The following is a 27407-nucleotide window of genomic DNA, read 5'->3' on the forward strand; positions in this document are numbered from 1 at the left end:
AGGGGGGAACACCAGAAATATACGTTGCGATGCGTTGCGCACTAAGACATGACCGCCACTAAAAGACTTTTTTTTTTTGTTTGTATAACACCAGCACATTCAGAAATTACCTGAACTGTGGTACAAAATATACTGCTCTGTTGTATACCTCATTTGCGCCAGAGTCCGTAAATTGCACCTAGGTCAATCACATGTATGCAAGTTGACAAAAATTGTATATAAGTAATTTCGGAAAGCACCCCTGACAATAAAATTGACTCCCTACCAAGGATTCAAGCGCATCTCATTGTGCGAACGCTGAGCAGCATGCGTGCGTACCTATCACGAATATATTTCACCCATTTTCGAACCGTCAGATCAAGCAATTGCAAGAACAAAAGACAGTACCAGTCCGTATCGGGCAGTATCTGAGCCCCTGAACATTCTGTACGGCGCTTGTATCTATAGCTGCCATTGGCAGACGTGTTCTCGAAGCGTATTTCGCGCACCGGCTCAATAGATGGAACAGTCATTTTGCAGTCGCACGTTGCTGTTATCGTGTGCAAACCCTGTCGGATCACCTCACCTTGATCTCCGGTATAGTAGGTGTCTAGAATTCGTTCATTTTATTTCCACACTGCATCTCCATTGGCGATGTAATAGAGTTTTCTTTTAGGCAATATGAATAACATTTCACAACAGCAGAAACGCAATACGCGCACGGCCTTTCAACTTGCTTCTAATAGTTCGTCTTGTGGTGGTCAAGGCAATGAGAAAGCCAGTAATAAAAGGTAAATGAAAACGAACGATTGGAAACAATGGTTCTTTCCACGAGTGAGCGGCTGCCAGCACGCCCCTGCACATTCCGCTTCTTCGTGACCAACGAGCTCAACCATTAGGGAACTAGGCAGGAGGGAAGGAGCTCTCAGCGCACCTTCAAGGCAGACAGACGAGGAGGGAGGGAATTGCTTCCGTTGTACGAATTCCATTGTTTACAGATCTGTTTCTCGCCCTCTCGCCTCCTTCCGTGGTTTCTCTGGAACTGTCAACGGGGTCCTTGTTCGCTTTCGTTCCATGGGGCCAACTTGAGCTTGTGTACGCATCAAAGGGGCGCTGGAGTTTCCGAGCACGCCGTTCATAGGCGCACCTCATCCTTTGCTATATGCAACGTGAGTCGCCTGGGCGGCAACGAGAACTCAGTGACGCGGTCTCGTGCACGGTCTTCAGCGTAATGGAGGCCAAGGTGCGTGGATTCCCGTAGCCGTTGGTCATTTACCGGCAATGATACGGCCGGCACGCTCGCCGCGAAATGATGGCGCTGGCGGAGATCTACTTGTCTACACCGTCAGCTCGCACGCGCGAGGCGCGAGGGTGTTTGCGGTGGCATGCCTCGCGAAACGGGGTCAATGGCGCACGGGAGTGCCCGATTTCTTTTCGGTGGCCGACAAACTACCTTGGCACATATGGACACGTGGATTGCTCCTTTGGCATCTTTTGGGTTTTCTTCTTCGCTTGCTACGTACGGCTGCCTTCATTTTTATCTGATGCACAGCGCTGGCATGCACGGAGAAAATGGGAGCGTAATGAAAGCGAAAGCTCTTCAGTTGTCTTTATCTTACTTTAGCCTTTTGTTCGTGAGGCCGCAAGTGCGGCACTTTCTGTGAGTGGAACAATTCGTCCGACAGCAGCGTTTTTCTCGGCGTTTCAGTGTTTCTCTGGTTTCCCCTTCTCTGGCTCCCAATGGGCCACACAATGATTATTTGCTTAGGAGGCGTTGGGCTGTGGACATCTGAGAGGCTATGACGCAGAATCTGGCGGAGGGCTATGGGGGGTGGTGGCGGAGTAAAAATGCATCAAGAAATTGCATTTTCAGCTTAGGTGCAAAGCGGTGGCCGCTGCACTTAGCATAATGTAACTAATAGTAAGCCTCGAATTGGGTCACACTGTTTCGCTCGCAGAAAACATTCGCAGCATTGCTCGCAGATATATCTAAGTCATCATCGTTATAATCATCGTCATCAGCCTATATTATGTTTACTGCAGGCTGACGGCCTTTAGCAGCATTATCCAATTACGAATTTCTTGCGTCAGCTGCCTCAATCGTATGCATTCAAATTTTCTAATACCATCACACTACCTAATCCTCTGCGATTCTCGACTACTTTTCTCTGCCTTCGCCATCCATCCTGTTACTCTATTAGCCCACTTGTTGTATGCTACCCCCCATTACATTACATTACCCCCATTAAACTACCTGCCCAATTTCACTTGGTCCTAATCTCAATTATAAGGTTAGTTTAAGCCATTCTTCTCTAATTCGTACCGCCGTCTTCCTAGCTGTCTCTTAGGCCTAAAGCGTTCATTCTTTGTCCCGTAGCTCATTTCATGGTGATTACCGTCTTCTCAAGCTTATTTGTTATCGTCTAGGTTTCCGATACAATTCCAGTACTTATAGAATGCGCACATTTTGCATACTTGTGTTTTTAGAGGTATTCTTATTAGTGCTTATTATAAAATACGCCTACGTGTTTTGAAGAATGAGTGTCTAGTTGTCACAACATTGTGTGCTGTAACACACAAGTACATGAAGTTGAGGAGAAGCTATTTCCTCTCTGCATCAGTTTCACGCTTCCTCATGGCTTAAATTCGATGTCATTGGCGTCTAGTATAAAGTCTATTGGTCTCTGGCCCAAGCTTCAGCTTTAGAGCGCGTAGAGTGCCTTCAGAAAGTTGGTTATTTGGGCTAGTTGATACTGCATTTTCCACTCTATCTTCTGCCGAAACAGAAAGGGACAGATGCGTCTTCTTGCCTTTATGTTTCTCATTGGCATATAAATTCTAAAATATAGAGTGTCTTGTTCCTAGCTCTGGGAAAGTACTATTGGCTCGCGTTGGTTCAACCGGGTGAGTTCTGTATTCCAGCGCTTCGTACAGGATGGTGTTCGCACGGAACGTGTGAGTGGTTCATACAAGCATGCCTAAAACAAATGCAATTATGCATAGGTGGGCTACCGTCTGGCGGTTTGGCTCTGCAAGGGGCATGGCATGGCCACTACATTCAAAGTTTGGTGTTGGGCTGCTGAGCACCAGTTTCCGGGATCGAATCCCGACCACGGCGGCCGCGTTTAGATGGAGGCGAAATGCGACAACAGCCGCGTACTTAGGTTTAGGTGCAGGTTAAAGAACCCCAGGTGGTCCAAATTTCCGGAGTCTCCCACTACGGCGTGCCTCATAATCAGATCGTGGTTTGGCACGCGTAAAACCTCTAATTCAATTCAATTCAATTGCTTTCAAAGTTTGGAGACATCAAGTAATCACCTCACCATTGAAGCACTGGAACAACTACAGTCATATTTGTGTTGTACAAATATGCGATTTTTAACAAGATAACGAAATGCACATGCAAAAGAAAAAAATATTTTAACTGTTACATATGCTATGTTTTTCTCACATATGAAAAACAATGTTATCTCGAGAAAATTGTGCGTTAGAGTCAGGGGTGTGCTTTTCATTCACAGTGCGTTTTATAGACACTACTGCAACAACCATCTACCTGGCCATGATAGGCCATGAATATTGCCCTTCAGTGACGATAGTAGCCTTCACTATAACATGCCGTAACATGCAGTAAGTACAGTATCGATCTTTAGGAGTCACGGGCACCAGCCCGACTGTCGTGTGTGTGTTTTGCGCGAGAGTGTTACAGGGTGAGGGGAAAGAGAGAAGCCTTCGTATATGTATGACATCGATTTTATATTGTTAGCAGCAATTAAGTCATCTAGAAAAGCCTCCTGTATGTGTGTGTTTTTCTCATTCTGTAGTTTGTAATAACTAATGATCTAAACTTTTAATTGGTATGCATGTAGCAAATTCCCTAAATGAAGCAAAACTTGTCCTAAGATACCGAGATATGCACATATATTTACGTTTTCTGTGCCACTGCTATTCTCTTCAAATTGAAAAATAGCTATAAACCGTACAGAGTACTTAAAAATAACCAGTGACAGATAGCGTAACTGTAGCCCTTGAGCTGGATCACTCGAAGCGGCGGACATTACTCACACGAGGTATCGAAATGCACATACGACTAATTAACAAAAATCCCTAATTGGCTTTTCAATTATTTACTTAACGACGTATATTGCAATTTATGAATTGAAGGCAGTGAATTTGAGAAGCATATTTATTTGAAACGAATTGTAAGGATCGCACGGGTTTGAGATATGCGCAGTGAAACTTGCGGGGGAAATGCACGGTTGTTCCATTTAATTTTCTAACAAGCGGCCTTTTATGCACTGAAGCACGAAAGTAACTGGAATACCCATCGTACCCTTTGCGAACGAATATTTCGAAATTTGTGCTCTCCGGCAATTTCGATCCCAGTGGATACGCCTTGCAAATTCACCAGCTGCAATTCGTAAATTGCAATTTGTGCCCTAAAGTAATTAACGGAAACGTTATTTTGTGAATTTTCGCTAATAATACGATCAGGCATTTCAATTTCTCGTGTAAGCACTGTCTGCCTCTATGAGTAAACCAGCCCAATAACTTAAGTTATGCTCTCTACACAGGCGAATAAAAATAATACGTATGGTCTAAGAAAAAGAACACACCGATTCTATATGTTCACTTCTTTCCAGGCCAGGCGAGTGCTCATTTTACATTGATAATGATAAATGCACCCCGCCTGCTGCGCTTTCGGTGAACATTAGATTTCATGGCGCAATTCTTTTATTACTTTGCTCTCTCTCGGTGCTTTAAAGCTAGGACGCCTTGTAATACGAATGACGCTTGAGCTGGCTGGTTGAAATGCATGTTTAAATGGCAACGCAAACCAGACACGTACCAAAAAAAGGCCACGAAGCACCGCGCTGAACTCACAACTAAACTTTATTGAAAGAAATGAAAGAAATAATACAAACCACGAAGAAATCATGCATGCGTAAATCTATGGTTGAAAAGCAAACAACGGGGTCAAAAACAGTGATCAAAGCATCGTGTCCAAGAAAAAGAGCGCTGTTTCGTTACTATTACACCTCCTCAGGAAAGGCACGAGGAGCAGCAGAGAAGAATTTGCAAACCAGTAAAGCGATGACATCAACAATGAAACAGAAGGCCTTAACATTTCTGCACTGCCACAATCTGTAAAGGCTGGAGGCATTTGTAAAGAAGCAAGTAAAGAACCTTTCTATGTTTTTTTTTTCGCGGACCATGACACATAAAACTGACATACCTTTCAGCGTCACTGTGACGGGAAAGGCACACGGTAAGTCAACGTGTAAGTATTTCTACAGAATCATTCTTCAGCTATGAACAGCGTGGACCCTTTCGGTGTCGGGAATTCGGTTGAATTTGTCTCATACTTCAAGAAAATCGGCCCTGGAACTGTCATTTAATCAGTGGGAATGTAGAGGACCTATACTACTCTACACCACATGATAAACTGATGGAAAATGCGTACGGTGAGGAAAGGAAGACGAATGCCACACCATGGGGAATATGAAAGCTTCGCTTCAAAATACGTCCACATGTGGTCTAGATTGGGAGGCAAGCGAGCATAATGCATATAATCGAATGCTTCCTTTAGGTCATGCCGGAGAGCTACAACATTTACCTTGGGTGAATATTCAGTCCGGGGGCACACTTTGCATCTGATGATTGTTTAGCCATAGTGGAGCATCCAGTGATAATGCGTATTAATGGAGACGAAGAAATTATTCCATGACGGTTTGTAATCGGCGCAGTATCACCCTAAGGAAAACTTCATAATTGCTAGTAGTATACAATTGCGCCTTATGTGAGTGAACCGACTTATTTATGTTATGTTGTATACTTTTATTTCATGTTTTGTATATCAACATACATTACATACACCACGCCGAGCATTGTGTAAGGGTGCCATCAGTGAAAAAAAAGAGAGAGAAAGAAAGAAAGACAGTTCTGGAAGGCAATCAAGGGAAAGTGTAAGTAAATGCAGCAGTAGGCTGAGGCACGAAAACAGCAAAGTGTATCAAAAGCTTTATTGCAAGACAGGCAAAAGGGGTTATAAATCAATAAACTAAGAAAACTACTAACAATACTGAGATAAAAAATTCAGTTTAGCGTAACGTACAAAGCAACGGATCATTTAACACGCAGATTGTTCGCGAACATAGTCAAACTATGTATAAGAAAAAGGGTCGTTCGAAAAGCACTGGGAAAAAGCCAGCTTAACGCTACAGGGTGATACATAAATATAGGATGGCGTACATAATAACACAATTGTTAAGTCAAAAAATAAATCGGGCAGGCTCTATCAAGAACAAAGTCGCAGTGGGTGGGGAAACGTGTTGTGCTTGCTGCACATATTGTATGAGCACTCGGTACAGAAATGACGTAACCATTTACGGAGGGTATATTTATTCACGCACTAGAAAGGTTACCTGCCTAACTTACGTGGCAGCTAGTTGGGGTCTTACGGTATAATTTCGCTATCGTTTTCGCTCCCTCATCGTAGCGAATTGATGTGAATTCCGGAATTTTACGTGCCAAAACAATGATTTGTGGTGGACGCCGTAGTGGTGGACGCCAGATTAATTTGGACTACCAGGGGTCCCCCGATGCATGGGACAGGGGCGTTTTTGCGTTTCGCCCTCATTTAAATGCGGCCACCGTGGCCGGGATTTCATCCCTAGAGCTCGTGCTTAGCAGCGCAGCACCACAGCAGCGAAGCCACAGCGGCGGGTCCCTCTTCGTAGTGGTCCGGCTTTTTTTTGCAGAGGGTGTTAGAGGCAGTAGGGGGAAGAAAAGTCTACGTGAGTAGCGATAACGATAAACAGTAGCTAGTGAGTAGCGATACCGATAAACGTTTCCTGAAGCCATATAGCTGATCAGTAAGCTTCCATACAAAGATGATATCTACCCAAGCCTGGATGTTCACACTTCGCCCACGTGTATTACCTTGCCGTCGTATTCCTTAGCTTTCGATAGTAGTTCGTGAACCTCGCGTTCGCTTTATCGCATGGTTTTCTGATTAACGGGATGTACTTTTCTACTAATGCACAGAGGTTTTTCTTTCAACAGAAGTCAGTTTTCGTTAACCGACAGAGCAGAAAGCAAAGGTGACAAGGTGTGAGAACAAAACGTCTGAAGTTCTTCGCTTATTTAGGCGAAAGCCTTAGATGGTTCATGGTTCTAAAATTGGACCATCCGAATAATTCAATGGCACCAAAATTCAAGGGGTCATCATTCCCCATGGTGCCACCATGGAGCCACCAAGAAAGGTCGTGTGTTCGACTGCCTTAATTTCCTCCGCCCTAATTAAGATAGTTAATTAAGGCACTCGAACCGACGACATTTCGTGGGAGTCGAACACACGATCTTTGGTATTACTTAAGGCGAAGTTAATTAAGGTGCCACCATGCGTTGGTGCATTAACTCTACCTTAATAAAGACAGATTTAATTAACGCACTCGAACCCACGACCTTTGTTGGGAGCCGAACCCACGACCTTTGCTGTTACTTAAGGCGAAGTTATTAAGGTGCCACCATGCCACACAGTGCCACCAACAAAGGTCGTGGGTTCAAGTGCCTTAATACGTTTACCTTAATTAAGATGGAGTTCATTAAGGCTCTCGAACTCACGACCATTGGTAGGGAGTCGAATCCACGCCCTTTAGTGTTACTTAAGGCGAATTTAATTAAGGTACGGTTGTTTACGATATGGGTACTTACGGCACTCGAACCCACAACCTTTGGTGGGAGTCGAACCCTCAACCTTTATTGTTATTTGAGGCTAATTTATTAGGGCACATTTAATTAATACAGTGGTAAATAATGCTCTCGAACCCACGATCTTTGGTGGGAGTTGAACCCACTACCTTTCGTGTTAATTAGGGCGAAGTTAATGAAGGCACAGTTAAATAAGGCACTCGAACCCATGACCTATGCTGGGAGAAACCAAATTTAAGTAATTTAATGAATATCTCGTGAGCGCCCATGCTTTGGTCTTGATCCTGTTTAGCGTACACTAAAGTGACTGTCAGCTTTTTTATTATAGTCACCTTTGCTTTATAGTCACGGATAGTTTTGTTAGTCACGCTTGCAAACTGCAAGGGGACATTTTTAATGAGTTCATGCACCTTGTCATGGCTACAGCCATCTAAGAAAGCTACTTCGGCAATTGTTTTGAAATGCGCTAGTAAGCACTATAAATTATGCGGTAGTAAGGAAAATATTGGGGCCGGGGGTGGGGGTTGAGCAAGTATTTGGAATAAATTATAACGTTAAAAATAAATTAAGTTGACGGCCGGGAGGCAGCTGTTAAAGTATTCCAGTCAATCACCGGAAGATATAAAGTCGCCAAGTATGTAAATATTATTAGCTTCCCAGATAGAAATCGATTTCGTAATATTATTGCGCAGTTCGACAACAAGGCACCAATTCAGATGGGGAGCCTGCACGACATCTGTCAAAACCGTATCCACTTCGGCGTACAGCAGCGGCAAAACTTCTACTTCAAAGGTACATTTACAAATTACTGTGAGGCACCTTTGTCAGTACTTTCGTAGACTTATACCATGTGGTGCTTAGGCCGTTGGTCTCTTGTGACTTGCTGAAATTCAAGATCTGCGAGCCTTTTCTTTGTTCCACTTGCGGTTTATCAGACCAGTTTGGCGCTATTTCAGGAAAGACTTCATAAAAATACACCTCTACGTCCACTGTTGGATGCAAAGAACGTCTCGTTGTGTCAGATAGCACCTGTGCAATGCTACAATTGTCTCATGTATATGTCATTGTCATTTGTAGCTTCTTTAGGTTTCCGTCCACCTTTCTAATCGTAGTGACAATTTGTGAGAACCTTGCCCAATTCATCGCCTATTCTCGTGCGTACGGGAGCATTTCGCAATAAGGTTCCGCCTCATAAAACTGTGGTATCACTGACATTGCGCATATCAATGCACACTGCCCGTTTATCCTTTTTTTCATTACCGTTGTATCATAAAACGCACGTTCTCCACCATTCAATGTACGGTAGGTCGCGTGAGGGTAAACACGATTATCACCGATCGCCGTCGACTGACGAGAAAATTGATCAAATTTAGTGAGACACTCCATCGAGTAAGTCCTTGTGAACAGGACTGTGCGAGCCCTTAAGAGCATGTAGTCAATTTTCAAAGCCAGGAATCACCAAAGTTGCTTTGAACCTTCGTATAGCTTGCGAACGTAGCGTAAGCCTATGGTGAGCGTTCTTGAAATTTCTTGCGGTTTTCTTGCAAACTTCTAACCGAGTCCTTCATTATTCTACTTTCCTATTAATAAGTTAAAGGACACTACTTCTACTAACTCAGTGGCCTCTATGAAGGCGCTGGCATCAGCGAGATATAAGGATTAGCAACATTTGTGGGTCATTAGCATTCAACTCGCAAACGACGCATTTGTTAATATGTACCGTCTAATAGTTCTTATGTATATGCACAATGAGTTTATTGGTATCAATGCCGAATGACGCTGTTTATTTGAAATTTATCCTATTCTAGTTTAACTTATTTCTATTTCTTTCTACGGTGCTTACCAAACACGTAGTACGGTAATGGCAAAAAGCACGTGTCCGAGGTTTTCATTTGAAAATCCCGCGCTGTTCAACGGCTATCGCAACTAGACATACAGCGAAACAGGTTTCTGCTGCCTTCCTGGCGTAATGGGACTGAGCTGCCATCTGTAGAGTAATGTGCCATGCATGAGCTGTTGCCAATACTTTTCATTGAAGAAGCAGAAGTTGTTATCGCTTACAAAAGTTCAGTTGTTGATATAAACATGACTTCTTTCAGTAGATCTTGGGCAATTACCTTTTAAAAGTCTTGCCGTGGCTACACGGACATGCTTGCTTGAGAGCCGGATATCTTAAAAGCCAGCATGACCTCAAAGATGGAGTGCAGTAGCTTCTCGGCGGCCATCTCGGAGGCAATATGACAGGAAGAGCCGCTCATCGTTGTAGCTTCCGTGATGCTGTAGAGACGGCGCTGAGGGTACTATTTTTCGACAATTCATTTCGATTAAGATTTGAGCAATTTCATTAAATCTGTGTCAGCCGGATGATATCTCTCAAATGAATTATTGTACTGTGATAACACCTGTTGCATTGACCACAAAATTGATAGGATGAAAATCAAAGAACGGGATTTTTGCAAGTCTATGACTGCTACAATGTGTGTGTGCAACAAGGCTATAGGTGCTCACGATGTGCTTGGCCACTGAAATAGATAGCTGATGATTTTTGTGCAGTGAAACATGCATGCTTAAAATGTGTGACATGGACATAAAAGTTGTTTCCGTAGCAGGCGAAATTGCACTGCCTGACCCCTAACATTTCTAATCACATGAAGACAAAGAAGTTTATTGATTCTTTCATGAAATATATATGCATAAATTTATGCAATTGGGAGCTCAGAATACACCTATGATTGTGAGAGGGCTGCTTGGTTTAGCAGTGCTAATTACTCACGATTCGCCAAACAGTTTACCAAGTACTATAAAAATAATTATTACAACATATGCATACGCAAGGTTTAAACATCTTATACCGCAAATAATACCTTATCAAAGTTGTAACAATCTTGGGTACAAAGTAGGGCAAATAGGTGAACGAATAACTTTTTTTCATCAAAGTTATAACAATCTTGGGTACAAAGTAGGGCAAATAGGTGAACGAATAACTTTTTTTGTTTCATAGGTCTCAACCACTGTTTTAAAGCCAAAATGCAGGTTTCTGTGGTAGGAGTGTACGTTCGTGAGTACAACTACATGTTGCCGGTTAATGTTCACTCAATACTAGTGATATGTGAACGAAGCTGCTGTTTGAAAACGCACATCAACGCTTCTGAAGCTATCTGATCAGGAAGTTCATTTTGCAGCTTCGAAGTGGAGGATGTTAATAAAAACAAACTGCAATTAGTTCTTACTTGTGGTATTTTCAACAACAATGAAGATGTCTATCGTAGGGAATATGGTTGATTTAGTTTTACTCCTTTTGTTTTCGGACATTAAACACGGTCGCGTAATATAATATAAACCATGGTTAACACATCATTACATGTCGTAAGAGATTGAATGTTTAGAAGCGAATAAGCAATCTTCACAGATACTTGCCTGTGAAGAAAAAGAATTGCACGTAACGCCGTGTTTTGTGCGAGATTTATCGTTGTTAGTGCTGAGGCTAGAGACTGCAATGGCATATGTGAAGTGGGTGTGTATAAAGGAATGGTACAATGTTGAACGCGGAAACGGAGGGAACACGTGTCTCAGTTTGTGCAATATTGCCATTTTGTTGTAAGTTTTAGAGTCATTTCATGCCCGTGTGTGTGCCATATATGACAACTGGCTGTCCCCATAAACACCAAGAAAGTTTTCTCACTGACTCTCTTAACAATGAGAGATTAGTTTTTACACAGTTTGTGTTCGACAAGTTGGTGTACGTTCTTTGGTGCGAAAATAACAAAATTGATTTTAGTTGTGTTTATGAAGAGTTAGTATCCATGTAGTCATGTAGATAGCTTTTCTGGAGATTTTTAGCTTTTTTGTAAAGTTGTTTTCACGATTTGCTGATAAAAACATACAAATAGAACAGAGTCTTCTGACAGGTAGGGTGGTAGGACAATATTATAGTTGAAAAATAACCGGGGCCATAATGCAAATCCTTGGGGAACACCAATGTTAATTGTTGATTTTGTAGATGTGATTCCCCGCACATGGGCATACTGTTAACGGTTACGTATGTTATCAGTTAAAAGTTTTAGTGGAATGCGCCTTATTCCGTAGTGTTCTAGTTTTTTTTGTTTTTTTGTACACGGTGATTGTGTCGAATGCTTTTTGATGGATCAGAAACATTCTCATGAGAAGAAGATGATCTTCTATGTTTTGTTTTGTTTTCTGTACAATATCTAGCAGGGACAAATACGTACAGTTTCCTTTGTAGTGACTTCACTGCACTTTTTCATAAATGTCGTACCTCATGGAAAAATTATCAAGTCCTGCAAACAGAGCTATTTCAATAACTTTGCACAAGGTGACAGCATCACAATGAGGCAATAACTGTTTAACATCATTTTGTCTCCCTTTTTAGATATAAGTAAAATTTAGGGACACCCTGAGCCTAGATATAAATTTGCCAATTTCAAAGATCGCACATTTAGACGCGAAAGCAGCTCGCTTAACACAGACCAGTATCTTTGTAGCAACGACACTGAAGTTCCGTCTTTTTCCAGTAGAGCTTGCATTTTCTATTGACTGAAATAATTTCTTCCTTTTTCGGGAAATACAAGTTATAAAAAAAGGAATGCGCATTTTGTGATGGTAGTGCAGTGAGGTGAACTTTGTATGTTTGATGCCTGCAGAGAGGCAGCTATGTCTACGAAATGGTTCCTTAAAGCGTAACAAATATTGGAGAGATTTGTAGTTGTGTTATTGTCGATGCCTAAACCTAATACATTCCTTTGAGCGTTGTTGTTATTAGAAGAGTAGTTTATGGTTTCCATATTGCACTGAAGATTTCGTTAGCTTGCCTGGTTCTTGCATGAAGGAAGTTTTCTTTAGAAATTCGGAGCCCGCTACTGATAGTCTTTCTGTAATTTTTATATATAGCCTCTAAATTTTTGTTGTGTGGTTGGATCTTCGTTTTTTTGCATGTTGTTTTTCTTATTAACAGATCACACCCGACCAGTATTTGTCTAAGGTTTACGTTAGTGGTTGGATCTAGTAGCAATAACTTATTCTCCAGCCTGCACGTAAACGCGAAGGTAAATAACAAGGCATCATTTTTCCTTGTGCTAACTTCACATTATAAGCAACCACCATGTTATCATGCTCAAGGGCTATAAAGTCCTTTAATATTATACTACTACGAGAAGTCCTCTACTTTGACGACTGGTTAGGCAGTGGTACTGTTGTAAACGTAGGGAAGCTATTTGAGATGACGATGATAAATAGGTGAGCGTAAAGAACGGAAACTGGCTATTTCTTTATTTAATAATGATTATGGCGTCATGCATTCATTAGGTAGTACAAGGAGCACTGATGACCTTGTAAGCTTGAAACGTACCTCAAGGCAGAAGCTGTTCGACATAGTAGTTGATATAGGCTAGAACCACGCTTTCGACCGTGGAAATTTTAACATTGTTGAAAAAAGGTGCCGATTGATGAGAGAAAAGAATGCTTCTAATAATTTCTCATTGCATCTACACAACCGTAGTCATTGACCACAAATAGCAAAGATGGCGCAACCGGTTATCTTAACTGAGACAAAGTGCAAGTACTCAAAACATTTACTGAAGCGCACCATAAATTGTAAATCATACTACAAGAAATTGTCCACATTGCTTGGCTACCTAGTAACAAAGGACATGCACTACGAACCGGGCTATTCATTCAGCAAAATACAAGGTACGTCCTAAACAATGCGATTCCTTAGCTTTACTATAAACATCTAAAATGCTTATGTGGACCAGAGCAGGTATGTGGCGGATAGCGCAAGTCCTCAAGCGACAATGGGCATAGGGTAACGGTATATCGCCACTTGAGCGTTTCTGGAAAACGTAACGATGAAGTCGAAAAACAAAGCCAACACAGTACTTGCTTTACCAGTGCATTCCCTCGTACTCGCGTATAGCGCAGCAGTGGTGCCCAGACCATTGAAACCACGTTCTGAAACGCCAGCCAAACATTGGTCAATATATATTGTTACGCAAAAGCTACGGCAAGGACGGAGGAAGAGGAGAACGAAGTGCGCTTGTCTTGGTAGCGGCTCGGTGTCGGCGCGGCCCCTTATCATCAATTCATCTGTAAAATAAACGCACCCCATCGTAACAGTTTTGGTGGAGGTGCTGGGTACAACAACGGCGTCCCCGAACAACGACGACCAACCGCCCGCAGAAGTGCAATCCGTGGAGCTTCGCCGAAGTCGCCGAATTGCCGGTCTGCCACCAGAGATGGCTTCCGACGGCGACAACCCGCCGCCGTCTTCCAGCTCCCAATGGCAGCCCTACATCGAACCACGAACCTTCGCCGGAAAAGCCGGGGAAGACGTGGACGGATGGCTCAGCTTTTACCAGCGCGCAAGTCGGTTCAATGGCTGGAATGCCACCGCCCAGCTTAACAACGTTGCCTTCTTCCTCAAGGGAACCGCGTCAGTGTGGTTTGAAAACCACGAAGAAAGCATGACGACGTGGGAACGGTTCGTAGATGAAATCAAGAAGTGCTTCGGAGATCCGGCAGCTAAAAAGAAGCGTGCGGAACAAACCCTAATGCAGCGAGCCCAAGTTCCCGGCGAAACATGCACGACGTACATCGAGGAAGTCCTGAAATTGTGCAAGGCCCTGGACCCTCAGATGACAGAAGAGGACAAAGTTGGTCATCTTCTAAAAGGGATCGCCGAGGACGTGTACCAGTTCCTCATCGGCAAAGACAGTCTGGACTCCGTAAGCGACGTCATTCGACACTGCCGCACGTTTGAAGCCTTGAAAGCTCGGCGTATCACACCGAAGTTCGGCCGCCTGGCCAATGTAACTAACGTCGCCAGTGTTGACCTGGTCCCAACTCCATCCGACCTTGCGTCAGTTATTCGGCAAGTGGTGCGCGAAGAGCTTGACCGACGTGAGGCGGCTTCCCTCTCTACTCCGCGGGTTCGAGAGCCCCTTTCTCACTGCGACTTCGGTGAGACGTCCATCACTGCCGCCTCCATAGACGCCAACAACTTCGCTCCTCGTTCAAGAGCGCCAAACCCTACTCTGAACGCGTATCCCAGTTATAAGTTCCACGACGGTTACTCACCCAGAGCACCTGCAGTTTCTCACGAGTGGGATGACCGTGCCAGTTATCCTGCTAATGACAATTTTAGTGCGCCCCGTGAGCGTCCCATCTGCTTCCAATGCGGTATTCGCGGTCACGTCGCCAGATTTTGTCCTCATCGCCCACGCATGTCACCACCGTCGTATGAGCGACCGCGCACGTTTTATCGGCGTAGCAACCGGCACGGCGGCGGCACACGCTGGCCTTCTGACTCCGATAGCAGGACAAACCACCAGGCGCATCACCGTAGTGACTCTCCAGCTTCTGTGCGGAGCTTGACGCCACCGCCTTCACGCCAGCGCAGGTCTCCATCTCCGCGACGACGTCTCACGTCACCGCCGCCGGGAAACTAGGCGGCGCGACCAATGGAGGTGAGGTCGCCAGTCATCATCAGCTACACGCCCCTATGCCTCCGCCAGTCACCATGCGTCATAACAAGATTCATGTTTTAGTGGACAATGTCGCTACGTTGGCCTTAGTGGACACGGGAGCGAGTGTCTCCGTTATCAGTTTGGCTTTCAAAACCCGACTAGGCCGTAAAGTGATGTTCCGCTGGAATAACGCTAATGCATTTCGTGCTGTGAGTGGAGAGTTGCTCCGACCAATTGGAGTGTGCACCGCGAACGTTTATTTCTCCGATAAGGTGTATCAAGCCGAATTTGCCGTACTTGCTCAATCCACTCACAACGTAATTCTTGGCCTCGATTTCCTACAACAGTGTGGTGCCACTGTTGACTGCGGTACTGGCGAGCTGTTCCTCTCTTCGCTTGCCGACCAACCTGCTACCTGTTCATGCACTCTCGCCGTCATTGAAGATGCAGTCTTACCGGCACGTTCCGTATCCAGAGTTCGGGTTGCTGCTTGCGGTGTCGACGCCGATACATTTGATGCAATTGTTGAGCCTGTGCCTTCGATGGTAGTGAAGAAAAGCGTGCTCGTACCTCGATGCGTCCTCTCTGTGGCCTGCGGAACGACTACATTGTGGGTGTCAAATTTAGCCTCCCAGTCTGTTGTGCTACCCAGCGGTATGCGACTCGCCTCTTTTGAAGTGGACACCAGTCTCAGCATAGGCGCTTTAACTGATGACACGTCACATGAATCCCGAGAGCACGGGGCTGGCCCCGGTGTCCCTGAAGACTCGTTGCCTTTTCTCAGAATGATCAACAAGTCACTGTCTTCAGAGAAGCGTCAAGCCCTGGTCAGCGTCCTTAGCAAACATGTGTCATTATTTGATTTCGCGCAGAACGCTAACAAAGTTCGCGTTCCAACTACGCGGGCGCGCCACAGGATTGACACGGGGTCCGCGCATCCCATAAGGCAGAAGCCTTACCGCGTGTCCGCGTCAGAGCGCAAGATCATCGCTGAACAGGTCGACGACATGCTAGCCAAGGGCGTCATCCAAGATTCCTCTAGCCCTTGGGCTGCGCCGGTCATCCTCGTGAAAAAGAAAGATGGGTCCTGGAGGTTTTGTGTCGACTACCGGCGTCTCAATTCTGTGACGAAAAAGGACGTGTATCCACTTCCCCGGATCGATGACGTTATTGACTGCCTTCATTCCGCATCCTACTTTTCATCTGTGGACCTCCGATCAGGCTATTGGCAGATACCCATGCATTCAGCTGACAAAGAGAAAACCGCTTTTGTGACCCCAGACGGCTTGTTTGAATTCAACGTCATGCCTTTCGGTTTGTGCAACGCGCCTGCAACATTCGAAAGGTTTATGGACACGGTACTGCGCGGCCTGAAATGGGAGATTTGTTTGTGTTATCTTGACGACGTCGTCATTTTTGGCCGCACCTTTGCAGAACACAACCATCGACTGGACGTTGTTCTGACGTGCCTTGAACAAGCTGCCCTTACACTCAATTCAAAAAAATGTCACTTTGGCCAACGAGAGGCGCTAGTACTAGGACATCTGGTGGACAAGCACGGGGTACGACCAGACCCACAGAAGGTCGCTGCAGTTAGCGGCTTTAAACAACCGCAGTCACAACGCGAGCTGAGGAGCTTCTTGGGTCTTTGCTCGTACTTCCGACGTTTTGTGCCCAACTTTGCCGATACTGCCTACCCCCTGACTTCATTGCTGCGCAAGGATAACCCTTTCACCTGGACAGCAGATTGCGATTCCTCGTTTCGTCAACTGAAGTTCCTGCTCTCTTCTGGACCCATACTTCGTCATTTTGACCCCTCTGCCACTACAGAATTGCACACCGACGCGAGTGGAATCGGCCTCGGCGCCGTCCTCGTGCAGCGCTTTGGTGACGCCGAGCATGCCATTGCCTACGCCAGCCGTTCGTTGAGCAGGGCCGAACAAAATTACACCGTCACTGAGCAAGAGTGTCTTGCCGTCGTCTTTGCAGTCCAGAAGTTCCGGCCATATCTCTACGGGCGTCGCTTCACAATCGTTACGGACCACCATTCACTATGTTGGTTGGTTGGTCTCCGCGACCCGTCTGGCCGCCTTGCTCGATGGGCGCTACGTTTACAGGAATTTGACTTTGCAGTCCGTTACAAGAGTGGCAGACATCATGCGGACGCTGATTGTCTTTCGAGGCTCCCTCTACCAACAAGTGAATGTGACGCCGACAATTTCGATGAGTTTCTGGCCGCCATCGACGACATTCTTTTTCCTGATCTGGCCACCTTCCGGGAAGAGCAGCGTGACGACCGCAGCCTGGATGCCCTCTTCGCCTCAGCTGCTCAGCCAACAGGCAACAATGGCTTTGTCATCCAAAGTGGCCTGCTCTACAAGAAGAATTATGCGGCTGATGGTGCCCGCCTCCTCTTAGTGGTCCCTAAAAATTTAAGAACCCACGTGCTCCGTGCTATGCACGACGACTCGACCGCTGGGCACCTGGGTTTCACCAGAACATACCACCGGATTCAGGGCCGATTCTACTGGACCAGTATGCGACGGGATATAGAGAAGTATGTGGCCAGTTGTAACAAGTGCCAGCAATTCAAGCGCCCTAATACTGCTCCGGTCGGACTCCTTCACCCTGTAGCGCCACCATCATCTCCTTTCGAAATGGTTGGAGTGGATCTTCTCGGCCCATTCCCGCGCTCAACAAACGACAACCGTTGGATTATAGTCTGCGTCGACCATCTGACGCGCTATGCTGAAACCGCAGCGATGCCAACGGCCACGGCTCTTGATGTTTCGAGCTTCCTCCTATCCTCCGTTATACTCCGTCATGGACCCCCTCGTGTTATTGTGAGTGATCGCGGTCGCCAGTTCGTGGCCGACGTAGTCGAAGAGCTGTTGCGTCTCTGTGCTTGCCAGTTTCGCCACGCGACCCCGTATCACCCACAGACAAATGGTCTCGTCGAGCGCACTAACAGAACTTTGACCAACATGCTTTCGATGTACGTGGATTCCAGGCACAAAAATTGGGATGACATCTTGCCTTTTATCACATACGCCTACAACACCGCAAAGCATGAAACTACAGGCTACAGCCCTTTCTATCTTCTTTATGTTAGACCACCCCGCAACTTCCTTGACACCATTCTACCTTTTACTCCTCATGGGGACTCTTCTATTGCCCAGACTCTCTGCCGCGCTGAGGAAGCACGCCGCATAGCTCAACTCCGTACGTTGGCATCCCAGGACCACTCCAAGATCCGCTACGATTCAAGACATAAGAATGTGTCATACGACAAAGGGGACATTGTATGGCTTTGGACACCACTTCGCAAGCGCGGACTGTGCCAGAAGTTTCTGGCTCGTTACACCGGGCCTTTCGTCATCACCGATCGCCTAAGTGATGTAACCTACTCGATTGCTCGGCTCGTGTCCAATGGCTACCGGTCTAAGAAGACGCAGCTTGTTCATGTCGCTCGCCTGAAACGCTGTCATCCACGTGACTCCGAGTGGACGTAACAGTTACTCGCCCAGCGGGCTTCGTCTGTGAAGGGAGGAGTGTTACGCAAAAGCTACGGCAAGGACGGAGGAAGAGGAGAACGAAGTGCGCTTGTCTTGGTAGCGGCTCGGTGTCGGCGCGGCCCCTTATCATCAATTCATCTGTAAAATAAACGCACCCCATCGTAACAATATTATAATGTCCAACTGCAGAGACCAAAAGGGTCGCTGGGTTCATTGTCGATAGAATATTTAGAACGTGCAGTAAATATTGTTCCGGAGCGATCCGTACATGGATGAACGCGATGCTTGGCACAGCAATGAAGACGACGATGAAGACGCTTGAGCGTGGCGCGGATCATCCATGTTATCTTGCTTACCTTTCTTTGTAGATATTATGAAAATACATCTTTCGCCTACATCTCGCCTCCGTCACAATATCATGATTGGGCTTAGTACATGAATGAAAAATTATAACATTGTGCATCTGAGATTAGAGCCTTCATTTTCAGCGTAATGAGTGTTTGAATTCCCATTTCACTGCCACGCCTTCTTTTGTCCTCATTACCATTTCCGTTCTCTCTTTCGCCAGAAAACAAGCGCCGCAAATCAAAACCATGCCCTACTATCTGAAACCCTGCGGAAGCTATGACGGCCACAACCGCAGAAAAAATCTGATGGCGACCCCAAGATCGAGGATGTTCTCAGTGATGCGATACCTATGCTGCTCTGCTCATGTTTCCTTCATATTGTTCATCTGTCTCATAAGTACAGAACATAGGAGCAGACACACCTGCTCAGTGAGTAGGATAATGTCACGATCAAATATTACGCTTAAAATGACAGGACGAATACAATATTTCTTAATACGGGGAGCTTTGCTGAGAACTATTACGCACACACACACGCACGCACAACACACTCACACACTCACACACACACACGCACGTCATCATCATCATCATCAGCCTATATTTATGTCCACTGCAGGACGAAGGCCTCTCTCCCTGCGATCTCCAATTACCCCTGTCTTACGCGAGCTGATTCCAACTTTCGCCTGCGAATTTCCTAACTTCATCACTCCACCTAGTTTTTTGCCATCCTCGACTGTGCTTCCCTTCTCTGGGTATCCATTTTGTAACTCTAATGGTCCACAGGTTATTCATCCTACGCATTACATGGCCTGCCCAGCTCCATTTTTTCCGCTTAATATAGGCTATACCTGTTAGTTCTCTCATCCACACCGCTCTCTTCCTGTCTCTTACCGTTAGGCCTAACATTTTTCGTTCCATCGCTCTTTCTGCGGTCCTTAACTTGTTCTCGAGCTTCTTTGTTAACCTCCAAATTTCTGCCCCATGTGTTAGCACTGGTAGAATGCAATGATTGTACACTTTTCTTTTCAACGACAGTGGTATATCTCCCAGTCAGGATTTGGTAATTCCTGCCGTATGCACTCCAGCCCAATTTTATTCTTCCATAAATTTCTTTCTCATGATCAGGGTCCCCTGTGAGTAATTGACCAAAATAAGCGTACTCCTTACAGACTCTAGAGGCTGACTGGCAATCCTGAATTCTTCTTCCCTTGCCAGGCTATTGAACATAATCTTTGTCTTCTGCATATTAATCTTCAACCCCTCTCTTACACTTTCTACTGCCACACACACGTATATAGTGCTTAAATGATAGGACGCATAGAGCACTGCACGGGCCGATTTTTTCAGCCCGGGCCCGGCCCGGGCCCGTTTTTACTTTGGGCTGCCCGCCCGAGCCCAATCAAAACATTTATGGCGAGACCCGGGCCCGGCCCGGGCCCGGAAATAATCTACCTTACCCGCCCAGCCCGGCCCGCCACCCCTTTACCTTAGGCCCGAGCCCGGCCCGAGCCCGACTCGAAACCGGCCCGAACCCGGCCCGAGACCAAAAAATAATGTTTTCAGAGTTCAGACACCCGAGAATAACTCACTGCACGTTACATGCACACCACCAGAAAGCCCGAGCCCGGCCTGGGCTCGCGTCAAAAAACCCGAGCCCGGCCCAGGACCGGTCAAAAAGCACACGCCGTGCCCGAGCCTGGCCCGAGCCCGTGTAAAAACTGTTCTACCCGGCCCGGCCCGGCCCGAGGGCCGGGCCGGGCCCGGGCTTTCGGGTAAGCCCGAGCCCGTGCAGTGCTCTAAGGATGCACGAAACGAAAAAATTTTATTCTTCCTGCGTCTCGGCCGGGGTACGGCTTTATCAGGGCACGCAGTTAACAGACATGCGCGTTTCTTATATGCATACATTGTATAGGGGGCCTCCCGAGCACGTGTTGTACCCCTATCAACTGACATGTCACCGTAAATGTCTGCACGTGTCAATGACAGTGATAAGTGCGCTTCGGATCACCTTCCATGCACCTTAAGTGACACTAAAAGCTAACAATTTGGTGGTAGTATCACACAAAGCCTAACAGTAACATACGAATGAAAGGTCATTTATATTCAAATGTCTGTCTTCTCGTTGAGTTTAACTGTGCATGTTTGTATGACTAACAATTTGAACGTCCACATATGTACATATGTTAACTGAGTGCTAAAGCGAGTAACATCAAACGGTGGCCGGACGGTCAAGTCTTTCTGAACCTTGCAGTTCACTTGAAGTTCTTGGCGCCTCGCGGAATCAATGCCACGACTGAAGCGGCACGTTGTGTCCAAACGTGAAGTTCGATGTGGCGAATGCTGCGAACGAAGCCTCCGAGGTGGCGCGAGCGGTACCGCTGCAACAACTTAAACTCTCTATTTTCATATAGGCTCAACATTAATCTATGGCATAACCACATCACCGTGTACTCAACGTTTGGTCTCAGGAAATATTTTATTTGTCTTGCTTTGATTCCGATGCTGCTCGATCTCCGATATTTTTATTGTGCCAGCGTGTTCTCGGTCGGGAACGGCAAATGACTCAAATTACAATTCACGACACTTCCTGGCGCGGATGATAGCTTTCGGTGGCCCTAGTTACCCGCTTACTTTTTCATTAGGTGAGAGACAACCCATAATGGTTCTGCTCCATGTGCAAAGCGCCTGCTCTAAAACAAGAGGACGCATGTACAGGCGCAGTCAAATTTCAAGTTGGAGATTCGGCCCTAGAAATAGGATTACAATGAAAGAGGAGGATGCGCACGAGCAAATTGTTTCACAGGAGCAAATTGCGGTATTTTAGTGACACTTCGAATGGAGAGGCCCTACATTTTCTGAAGCATTCACAGGGCCACGGCGTAAGAGCAGGCAATGATATTATCGGGAAAAGTGACTAAGCACGTCTGCCGCGGCAGCTTAGTGGCTATCATTGCCCTACTGAGCTCGAAGGCGGGAGTTCGACACCGGCCAAGGCCGCTGTAATTAGATGGGGGTGAAATGCCAGAACGCTCGTCTATATTGATTTACGGGTGCGTTAAAGAACCCCTGGGGGTCAAATATAATTCGGCGTTCTCTGCTACGGCACGCCTGCTAATAAGATCGCGGTTCTGGACGTACGTAATCCACAATTTAGCTTACTTGAACATACATTGTAGAAAAAAAAAGGTTCCTTGCCTGTCCTTTATTCTTTTCTTAATATCTTGGTGTGCTTGCAATTTTATCACTTTGCCCATGTGGGCGTCTATTGTTTGTATTTCTCAAATGAACAACTGTGCAGGCTAACAATGGCAGTGCAGTGAAGCGCAGAGAGAGAGAGAGAGAGAGACAAAGGAAAGACAGGGTGGTTAACCAGAGATTACCTCCGGTTGGCTACCCTGTATAGGGGGAGGGGGGCATGTAGGCATGACTATCTTGTGATAGGGAAGCCGAGTTATAATAACGACAGTGGCATCAACTACAAGGTAGGACATGCGGAGAAACACTTATACGACAAAACTATAGCACTGTGCTTGAATATCATCGGTCAGTGCGTGTTGTATTACTCCAATTCTTAAAATCTCAATGCGGCTCCAGCAGCTTGCTCGCACAATTCGTTACGGATTTTTATGAAACAAGTTCAAGTGTTTGGCCTATTAACGACCTAATACCAAGCGACTAATGGTTCAATACTCAGTTATACGTATAGGTAAAATGGCTGCGACAGTGAAAAGTGAGAAAACCGACCCCTTCTCGGTTAAAATTGCGCAAGGTAGTGCTTTCCCGAACACATGTTATAAGGTCTCAAAACATTTAGAAAGCTTGACGACATGAATACTCATATTCTCGTTATTGTAAATACATAAACCTTTCAGGACGTGAGAAGTTTTTATTAAATGCATCTTTACCAAACTACCGTGTAGGAGGCGACAGAGTGAATGAGTATTTGAGTTTAACATTGCGAAGTCGCACCCAGCCTGGACAAAGCGAAGAAATAATATTGGTGTGTTTACATAATCTGTCAGTACCATGAAGTTTCACTTGCAGACAAGCTCATCGAAATGCAGCTACGTAGCCCTATGCAAGTTTAACCCAGGACTTTTTGGCCGGGGGAAAGACATTTTCTGTCAGTAAGCAGTCTTATAGTAGCATTTCACTTCTGCTGCAATAGTAAGCACATACATTCGCTAAAAGAGCACCAGATAAAATTTCCGCGGCTATTTCTTGCCGAATATCATTGAGTGTGACGCCGAAACTCGGGGATTGACGCGCGCATAGTTGCAGCAAGCTTAGATAGCAGGATAGTCTGTGTAGTTCCCAGCGGTGGCGTGCGAGGTTCGACTACAGGACACCCATCAAATCAAGAAAATCCACCAACACTTTTACGTTGTACGCGGCAACTCAGTTCTGTGGAAGCCCGCAATGTATAGAGGAAAGTCCACACGAAATATAAATTGTAATCCATCTGAATTAAAGCACGAAGGTGCAAAAGAAACCCTGGCGGGTTTCCCAGAAAGAAAGCCTCACAGCTGAAGAAAAATTCGTCCTGGTTTGGGATTCGAACCCGGGCCAACGCCATTCTGGGGTGGTCACTCTGCAATCTGAGCTAACCAGAAGGCTAGAAGATTGCAGAGCGAGAGCGAATTAATTGAAAACTTGAGGCACTGGGGCACTGAAAATGGCAAATCAGTTCTGCCAAAGCCTACAACGTGGAGGAAAGTAATTGAAAGGGAAGCTTTTTTCCCATTTCATCAAGTGAAAGAGATTACCTGTGCCCTTGCTGCATTAAAAAACGTGTAGAACGTGGAGCAGAAGGGCACTCGCCTGAATATGACGCAAAAATGGGAGCTGCCGAGCTCTTTCTGCAATGCATCATTACTCGTGAGGTTGGAATGCAGTTATAATTAAAATAAAAACGTTGTTATTTTTGATACTGCACTTTCTTACCTATGCGCGCTGTATTAGGTTTAGTTTTTCTTGAATTCATCCCTTTGTACGCCCAATATTGTCTGCACACGCTACTAACATGTATTCATTTTTAACAGGTTTGTCTCCCTTGCAATATTCCATTTGGGACGCAAAAATGTATTTGAACTATGTGTGCTCACGTTTGCGCAGACAAAATACTGAATCAATAAACACGAACATGTACTTGAATATTAGAAAGCTTCTCAGAACATGAAATATGGATGCATAAAACGTTGCGATGCAGCGCCACCATAGGCGCAGTAATGTCAGTATAACTCCGTGAGACAGTGTTCGAGGTTAACCTGAAAAGTGTTGAAAATTACGTGTCTCTTCATACGCCCCCCCCCCCCCCCCCCCTCGCGCAAATCGTAGCATACTTCTCCTGCAAAATTCCAGTTTGATAAAGAGGGCAATCTGAACAGATAAACGTTGCTATAATGGCCGGTTTTCGGAAAAACAAGAAAATGTCAATAAACATCCCGATTAGGGATACGCCGCGCCTCCTTCCACCTATCGCTGAAGCCTGATATAAGCAGCAAGCCACGACAACGTCATTTTAGTTGCGTCTAGAAATGAACACGAGCGTGAAATCGTTTTACCTCGTTAAAATAAAATAAACAGCCGCCATAATGGTACGGAATTCTGTGGGCCTCAACCCCTTGGCATTATACGTTTGCCCGTGCGACCAAATATAACAAATTTCAATGATAATTGCAAGTTTTGCATACCATATACACAACAAAGTGGCCATTGTGTATTAAATATAAGTGATTCCGCTGCATTCTAAGTATATATAAACTCCCTAGTCACATAGAGAGGCTTATAATATTCGAAACTGTGCATTGCAGGAGGTGCACGTACACTTTGGTTGTTTGGTGGGACCAAACGCTGAATAAATACCTTCATGATACGTAATGAGCAGGCAAGCTGAACTGGCGCTGTAATGTTTCGAAACCAAATCCTATCCCAGTCGCAATGTGCCTAGCGGGGTTCCCGTCTGTTATTTGCACAACACCACAAAAAGGCGCCCATTTCATCCAGGCAGTCGCACCACGAATTATTCTGCATAGTTCATTCTGCCACGGGATATGGCCTGCGGCACACAACGGCTGCCTCCTAATGTGCAGGGATAACGTGGCGACGTGATACGCGGGCTGAAAATTTCGATAATCGTGGCTTCGTGAGAGCAACAGAACAGAATCGACTGCCGAGCAGCGCGAATGACCCTTAGTGTCTCCTATACACAAGCGTATTTTTATCGAACAGCGAGACAGGCGGTTGACGAGGGAGGGAGGTGGAGGAGCTGGAGTTATTTGGATGATGCAGCAGTGCTGATAACGGCGACTACACCCCCTTGTATAGGCTCCGACTTCAGGGTAGTGACCGTGTTTTGTTGTGAGAGCACGAACGAGGCAATCCTGTCACTCAGGGTTGACACGCAGTTTGGGAAGTCTTGAAAGGGCTGCAGTGGAGGAGTGATAAAGGGACCGCATGCGTGAAGTTGTCAGTTGCGACACATCGCTAACGTTAAATGCTAGAAACATAGAATACGAAGAAATGCCTTGTCGAGCTGCTTTGAAGGCATCGCTTCTCGGTGATGCGTGACTCACAACAATGATTGAGTGTATACATACGAAATTGGGCCGGAATAGAAAACAGCCATGTTTGATGCAAATGTGGAAGCTTCCATTATATTCTGTCAACGTTGGGTATTAAAGGGCGAGTTTGGACATGTATAGCAGAGTGGCAGGGAATAAAAGGTTTGTTACTTTACGTTATACCCACTTGCCAGAGCCTACATTCTTTGATGTTTAGGATTACTTCGGAAATAAGTTACTAAAAAATCGCAATGAGCGTGTTTGATTTGATAAAGAGTGCATTAAACTGGCAGCAGCACATGCTGCTACTAGAAAACGTTTCCTGTAAAGAAATTTATTTTTCAGGGTAGATAAAAGGTTTGTGCTGAACTAATGTCGAAGGCCTCGATAACTGTTCCCTATGTGCACTTCTGTATGCGATACGCGACTACATTTAACGGGTAGCAATTCTTCTGTGCGGACATTGATATGCAACAGTCGTGGACTCTGAATGGGGCGATGCATAGAACGAACTGCTTTTGAAGAAGCTCTCTGGAGAAGTGAAAAGTTCTCACTGTAGTATTTCACCTGCGAAGTACATATGAAAAGAGTTTGTGCTTTATACGACTATACGTGCGTGCGTGTTTGAGGGTTTTGGTGGTGGTGCGTGAGCACAACCTGCTAGTCCTATAGCACAGGCCGCTTTTCAATGTAAGCCTTTCTGTGGAGCCGGCAGAGATGTCGAAGACATCCTACCCATACGTTAGTCAAAAATGTTCAACTGCCAGGCTGTGTAACTTTGGCAACTGGTTGCATGTTTTGTAAGAAGTTGCACAAGATTGTTGCGGAACATAGAGCGCTTTTTTATCATCGTGTAAACTTTTTTGCCTACCTCGCTGCGTGCAAAAAAACAAAGTGTAATTTTCACACTCGGAACCATTTTGCTTGTTACCTTGGACGTGACAACCAACCACAAGTAACCCAGTGAAGTTGCTTCGTATAGGGGTATTTGAGTTGCAAATGAACTTGCATAAAAAGGTCGAACGTGCACAAGTGACAGCTGGTGAAACCTAACCAATTTCTAAACCAAAGCGTGCTTCAACGAGCGAGGGAGTATAGCTGCCCGTGGTATCCGTTCTCCAGAATAGTATAGGCGGTGAGATTCGCGAATACCTCGCTACCTGTATACGCAGCACGGCTACTCAGGGACGGGAGACGCTGTCTTCCTCTGTGCAGGTTTATATGGCTTGCTGCCAGTATTTTATTCACGTGTTTTGCTGCACGCTGTATATTTGAGTGTTCGCGTTGAGTCTGCATTCATTGATGGCACGCTCAGCGTGTTTCGCATTCTATACTGACGAGTGCGAGCGCTTGTATGGCGCTCATTATTATTCGGACACATGCAAAAACTGGTGGGACGTGAAAATATGCCCTCTGCAGAACACAGCCGATACTTGTTCAAGCGTTCCCGTGTAATACTTCTATGTTTCTTCTTGCAAGCGCACGTAGCACTCAATTTCATTGTCATAAATTATAAATTCAGGTGGTCAGTGTCATGGAATCCAAAAACTGACACATCATAATATCATATGATGATGTTTTGTGCATGGAATCACTCATAAATTTTAAACTTGCACTTGCTCTTGTTAATATCTCGGTCGTTAAAAAGCGCTGAAGGCAAAAATGAAAGCTGTATTCTAGAAAATATGCGTACAAGGCGGCTGTTAAAATTAAATAGACTTCTGACGCTTTACCTGCCCGAACCACGATATGATTATGAGACATGTCATAGTGAGGTGTTGAAAGTCCTACCACCAGACCAAAAGAGAA

Source organism: Dermacentor silvarum, chromosome 2 (genome assembly GCF_013339745.2).
Source record: "Dermacentor silvarum isolate Dsil-2018 chromosome 2, BIME_Dsil_1.4, whole genome shotgun sequence".
In the NCBI taxonomy this organism is placed as follows: Eukaryota; Metazoa; Arthropoda; class Arachnida; order Ixodida; family Ixodidae; genus Dermacentor; species Dermacentor silvarum.